The sequence below is a fragment of the Perognathus longimembris genome, chromosome 9 (genome assembly GCF_023159225.1).
Source record: "Perognathus longimembris pacificus isolate PPM17 chromosome 9, ASM2315922v1, whole genome shotgun sequence".
Taxonomy (NCBI): domain Eukaryota; kingdom Metazoa; phylum Chordata; class Mammalia; order Rodentia; family Heteromyidae; genus Perognathus; species Perognathus longimembris.
This window is the reverse complement of record NC_063169.1, coordinates 64,158,175-64,164,174: the sequence shown is the minus strand read 5'-3', so window position 1 is coordinate 64,164,174 and position 6,000 is coordinate 64,158,175.

The window sequence follows — 6,000 nt, the reverse complement described above, 5'->3', positions numbered from 1 at the left end:
TCCTTGATGAGTGCCTATCTCTTCTTGGCCATACTGCAAGCCTGGTGAAGGCAGAAACTAGGCTGGGTTTTGCTTACCTCCTAGCTCCAGGGCTCAGGAGGATATCTGGTATGCGCTAGGTGTTTCAGCAATTGTTGTTGAGTAAACGGAGATAATGATTTCCTGGGAATATGGAAAACATAATCCTTTTCCCAAAGTCTAAAATGTCCACAGTCTTCCTGTGGAGAAAAAAAAGTTAATTTGGGAGTGGAAGTGCAGCTCTCCAGGAAACCGGTGTCGGCAGACATCTTTGTGCGCCTGTCCATTGGGGCGAAAAGATGAAGCATCCATCCGCTGGAGGTCTGCTAGTGGAGAGGGGGTTGATGCCTCACAATGGTATCTTAAGTGGCTCCTTTCTTAAGGAAGTCCACCTGAGGAAGCAGCTGCCGAATCCCTGAATACCAAGCTTGGAGACTCTTCCTAGTCTATCTCCAAGGGCCCCCGCAGTGCTCAGGGATCCTATGGGAGAACCCACCGTCTATACCCAACCAGCCTGAAGTGTGGACCCCAGACTGGTCATCACCTGGGCAGAGAGAATACTGACCCGGAACCCCAGGCTCTGTGGTTACCCGGAAAGAGATATCTACCATGAACGCTACCTTTAGACCAAGGCCGAGTACACATTAGATAGTGAACTCAAAGTCCCCCTTCTCCTGACTCAACTTCCTGATGGACCAAGCAGGTCCTGGGGTTCTGAAATTATGAAATCAGCCTTTAACTTAAAAAAAAAATTAAAAGAGAGAAAGAAGGAAAGACCACATCAGCTTGGCTTACCAGATTGATCTCAATGTTCTTAATCTGTTGGGATTCAGAAAAAGAGAATTTGGAGCCAATGGAAAAGGTAAATAGTGGGAGAAAGGTGGGGGACAAGAACCTTCACCCAGCTTACACACCAATCCTTCCACTCTGCAAATTTAGACAACACGAATTCCCCAGCTCACATCGAAGATTCAAGGAAAGCTTTTTTTTTTTTTAAGACTCTTGCAACATACTTTCAATTATCTTAGTTGAAGCACCTCCCTCTCCCCCCCCCCCACACACACACTTGGACTTCATTGCTGGTGTAGAGGCTGTGTTTGATTTCGCTTGGAAACCAGAAAACCACAACAAAAATAAAATCTCCCGAAGGCTACTAAGCAACAGCAGGCTCGTTTTCACCTCAGGAGTGGCTCGTGAAAAAGTCTCAAATGGCTTCCTCAGGAAAGAGCCTCCCGGGTGCCCGTCCCAAGCATTAGGTGAGGATGAAGGTGTCCAGTGTCTTCTCGGCTTTTATAAACAGAGACCGGGCGAAGCTTGACTAGTTTCCCTCCAACTCTGCGTCGGTTAGGGATTGATGGATCGATTCTGCTCCCCGGGAGGGAGGCAGAGTTGAAAGGCGCCCGCCTGGAACCTGGCCTGGAACCGCATCACGTCCTTCCTGGGACGCCCGGGGACCTCCCCGCTCCCCTCTGGACACGCAGAGGCCGGCTGCGCTCGGAAGCCCAGCGCCGGAGTCAGCAGCCAGGACGGCGGCTCCGCGTCCTTGCGGCCAGCGAAGGCAGCCGGTCCCCCCAGGAGGTGAACCCCAATAACAGCTAGCCCCGGAGGTGGGGCGATCACGCGGGGGGTGGGGGGGGACTTGGTGACTGCGGGGAAGCAGAGGAGGCCACGCAGCATCTCTAGCAGGTGAGCGGGCCTCCGGGTCCCCGCCCCCAGCTGTGGCGGGGAGGAGTGGGGGGGGGGCAGGGGAGGATCGTACGCAGCGCGGAGCCCCGCGCGCGCGGGTGCGGGACTGGGAGGGGTGGTGCCGGGCTGATCCCGCCCGGGCGCCCTTCCCACTGGACAGGAGCGGCAGCCGCGGGGGACGGGAGGTGGGGAGGCCTCCCTCTCCCCCCCCCCCACCCCCGCCGTGTGCAGCGGGGAGGAGGCTGCGATCGCGGAGCGGGAGGGTGGAGGGAGGCGGGCAGGGGCGCGGAGGGAGGGCGCGCTCGGCGGCTCTGGGAAGCCCGGCGCCAGACCGCAGATCGGCGCTGGGGTGGCTGCGCTCGGGGACACGGGGGCGGCCCTCCCTCCCTCCCGCATCCCTGCGGCCCGCGCCCCCGGGGTTCTCCCCCGCCTCCCCGGCACCAGGCTGGCGGCCAGCGGCGCGCCCCGCGCTCCCCGCCGAACCCCAGCGCCGCGAGCCGGGAAGGAGGAGGCGCTCGCCCGCCCGCCCGCCCGCGTCGCCCCGCGGCTGGGAACCCCGATCGGGGCCCGGAGCCGGAGCAGGTACATGGGAAGGACAGACGGGCCGAGAGGCGGACCGGCGGGGCGGGAGGGGAGCGCGGCGCGGCGCAGCGCCGCCGGCTCGGGCGCGACTCGGGGCGTGCGCGCCGGGGCTCCGCGTCGCGGGTGGCGGGGAGGGCGGCGGCGGCGGCGGTGTGCGTGCGTGACGCTCCCGGAGAGGGCGGTGGGGAGGGGGCGGCGCGTACGCAGAAGCCTCCAGCCGTACCCCCAGCCCGGCGTGTCATTTCCGCCCGGGGCTCATCCCCGGGGCTCCCAGGATGCCGACGCCAAAGGCAGCCCCGGCGCCCCGGCGTCGCGATGGTCGGTACCGCGGCCGTCCTCGGACGGGAGGCGGCTGGGCTTGCACACCTCCTGGGGGCACCTTCCCCCTGCGCCCCTCTCCCCGCGTCCCTCCCGGGGTATTTTGGGAAGAGGGGAGGCTGGGGGAGCGGGGGCCCAGGGCTCCAAGGCTGTGCCGAGGCCCCCCGGAGAGTCTCCCCCGGCGGGGGCTCCCCGGGTGGCCGGGCTTCCTGGCACGGGGTGGGGGGGGGGCGGGAGAACTTCCCTCCGCTCTCCTGGAGGACGCGGTGCTCCCGGGCCGCGCGGAGACCCGCCGGGGTGGGGACGCACTGCCCCTGGGGTTGGGGGGGGGCTGGGGAGGGAGGCCGGGGTGCAGGTGGAGAGGGAAGGGCCTGCGGGGCGCGGCCAGCCAGGCCTCTTCCAGGAATCAAACCCGGTGCAGCCCGAGTGTCCATTGCAGTTTGCTATTGGAAAGTTATGGGAATCTATCTTCTCTCCACCACCGCCCCCCCCACCGTGAATATGAAGAAAGCCCCAAATCAATTCTTCTTGTGTCTTTTTCTAAGGGTCTTTTTTTCCCCTTGCCGTGATTAAAGAACTATTTCCTTAAGGTACCATTTGCATAAGGAGCCAGCTCTATGCAAAAAACCAAACCAAAACAAAAATCATAATTTCCAGTCAAGGTTATTAGTACAACCTGCCTAAAATGCTGGCTTGGTTGTGGGTCATGAAGCCGGTCCTCAGGAGAGGCTTTCTGTTCCAGAGTGAAAAAGATTCATAGGAAGGGTAAAGAGTTCATGGCCTCGGCACAAACCTGTCCTGAAATACATGTCTATTTTTCCTGTTTTGACTTCGTTTATTACTTTGTGGCAGACTTAGAACAACATGTGCCAGGTCTCTACTCACTGAATATTTTCATGTGGAAGATGTAAAAAAAAAAAAAAACCTTCCAACGCTTCCAGCAATATGATAATATTGGTAGCCTTCAAAAAGAATTGCTCAACTCTTACCGCTTACTTTGATGTTTTCTTGACTAATGATTTTGCACAAGCTGCTTTACTTCTACTCCCCAGCCAGGAGTGGAGAATGGAAACCGCTAGGTGATTGTGTAAAAATGGTTACAACTGCTTGGTGCTCATCCATTGGGACCTGCCCTGTTCTCTGATAACTATGCAGTGCTTATAGCTTTTTTTTTTTTGCCACTAGAAAGAGGTGCGGCCACCACAGGAAGTAAGGAGCCCTTAACTCAGCGAGGTGATGCCTTTTTTTTTTTTTTTTTTTGCAGCTCCAGATACTGCAACCACACCCTGTGGCCTGAACGTGCCTAGCATGCAGAGCCAAGTCCCCCTGTGGGGACAGATTCCTCTTAAATATGTTTAAGGAGGACTAATACTGGGAAAGGAGTAAAATGCACACGCCACAGAGTCATCTAAGAGGAAGAAGGCAGCAGATGGCTTTGGGTCTAATTTATACTCCAAGCTTACAAATCGTTTGGACTCATGATACCTAATGTTTTTCATTCCGGTTGCCTCTACTTTGTCTTGTGATTTTCTTCCTCATTTTCTCGTGTTTTGGGGAAAAGTATCTTTTCTTTTATTTATTTTTTTTAACTCTGAGCAATTCATAATAGCAAGTAATTAACAGTATGCTAATTAACCTCATAACTGGCATGCACATATTAATAGTCTTATTATCCCCAGTGTATCCCTTGTCATCCCTACTTTTTAGCCATCTTAATGCTTATTCATTCTTGCCACTACTAAGCAGTGAAAAGAGATAAATAATAAAATTTAAAATTAGGCACTTCTGTGGACTCATTCCAGCAAGACTTGAATAAAAGGGAGGGTGGAGTTGAAATGGTTTTTCAATTTTTACTGAACAGTGGATTTCAGTATTAGTGCTTTCTTGTACTTACTAAGGCCTTTTATTAAGTAGTAACTGCACTTTACCATGTTGCAAATCTCTTAATGTGCTTATGGGCTCCATTGAGTTACATAGTCTAATTCTCTGTGGATTTTGCAGGGAATTTCCTGCTCAAGTTTCCTAATATCTGTAATTTGAATTGTTTTGTCTTGCGTTAAGGTGTATGGTATGATAGTGGCCTAGTGGTATGTTCTTCCCTTTTTTTTTTTTTCTGTCTGTTGTGGGGCTTGAACTCAGGGCTTGACTGCTGTCCTAGAGCTTTTTTGCTCAAAGCTAGTGATCTACCACTTTGAGCCACAGCTCCACTTTGGGTTTTCTGGTGATCAGTGGGAGATAAGAGTCTCATAGACTTTCCTCCTGAGCCTGGGTTTGAACCACAGTCCCCAGATCTCAGCCTCCTGAGTAGTTAGGATTACAGGCATGAGCCACCAGTGCCTTGCTTGTTTTTGTTGTTGTTATTTGCTGATGTCCTTAGTAGTCCATTTTGGACCCATAAACAAAAATATTGCTGTTTGTAACCTGTTGTTCATTTTGGATAGAGACTGAGAGTAGAGCTGTGACATTTCACAATTGTGCTTTTCACAGGTGTTGGTGTTAAATTGTCATTCAGCAAAGAGAATCCCTAATAGCAAAGCTGAACTTGCCGTTGTGCCCTGCACAATAAGTATGGCAGATGGTTGCTAGTTGTTCCCACAGAGGACAGGGATTCTCCTTCAGCAAGGTCAGCCTGTTCACTGTCATATTCCCCTTCCTTTCGGCCCCTGTGCTAGGTGAGCTCGAAGAGGGCTTGTCTGTCTGTCTGCTGCTATTTACTCATTGTAGATCCTTGTCCCTTATAAGGAATTTCTCAATACAAATTGCTCCATGACTTTACAAATAGGGGCTCTCCTTCTCTGCAAGTATGCCAAGCATATGTAGCTGCGTTTTCTCTCAGTTCCTCCTGGAAAACTGGAGATGTCCCAGGAGTTGTCTGTTGGTATGAACTCTACCCATGTCTACCTGATTCTCCTTTGGCACCCCAGAGCCCGGCTTCACCTCTTAGCTCCTCATCCCTCACCACCCATATCCTGAGCCTGCTAAGAGCCACTTTGATTGCCCAGGCATAGTGAGCTCGTTGAGGATTTGGGATCTTCCCCTGAGGATCTGATGCCATAGGTCATGTCCACAGCTAGGGTGCTGCTATGTAACCAGTCAGCTTCACGTCCTCTCGATCAAGTACCAGTAGTTGATTTGCAGTTACTCCTGCTGCCATGGGTTTTGGAAGTGGAGTAGATGATCTAGAACATCCTTAGGGCCTTAGGGCCATGGTTGCCCCTGAAGGTAGCGAAAGTGAGGCCAGGGGAAGTAGACGGGTGAACGTAGACTGCATGATAAATCTTACAAATACTTCCTTCCTCACTAACTTCCTCACTGTGGTTGCTTATGTGGTTGGTTTCTCCATCCTATATGGCCTTGCACACATTAGGCAAGTGCTACACTACATAGCCATATCAC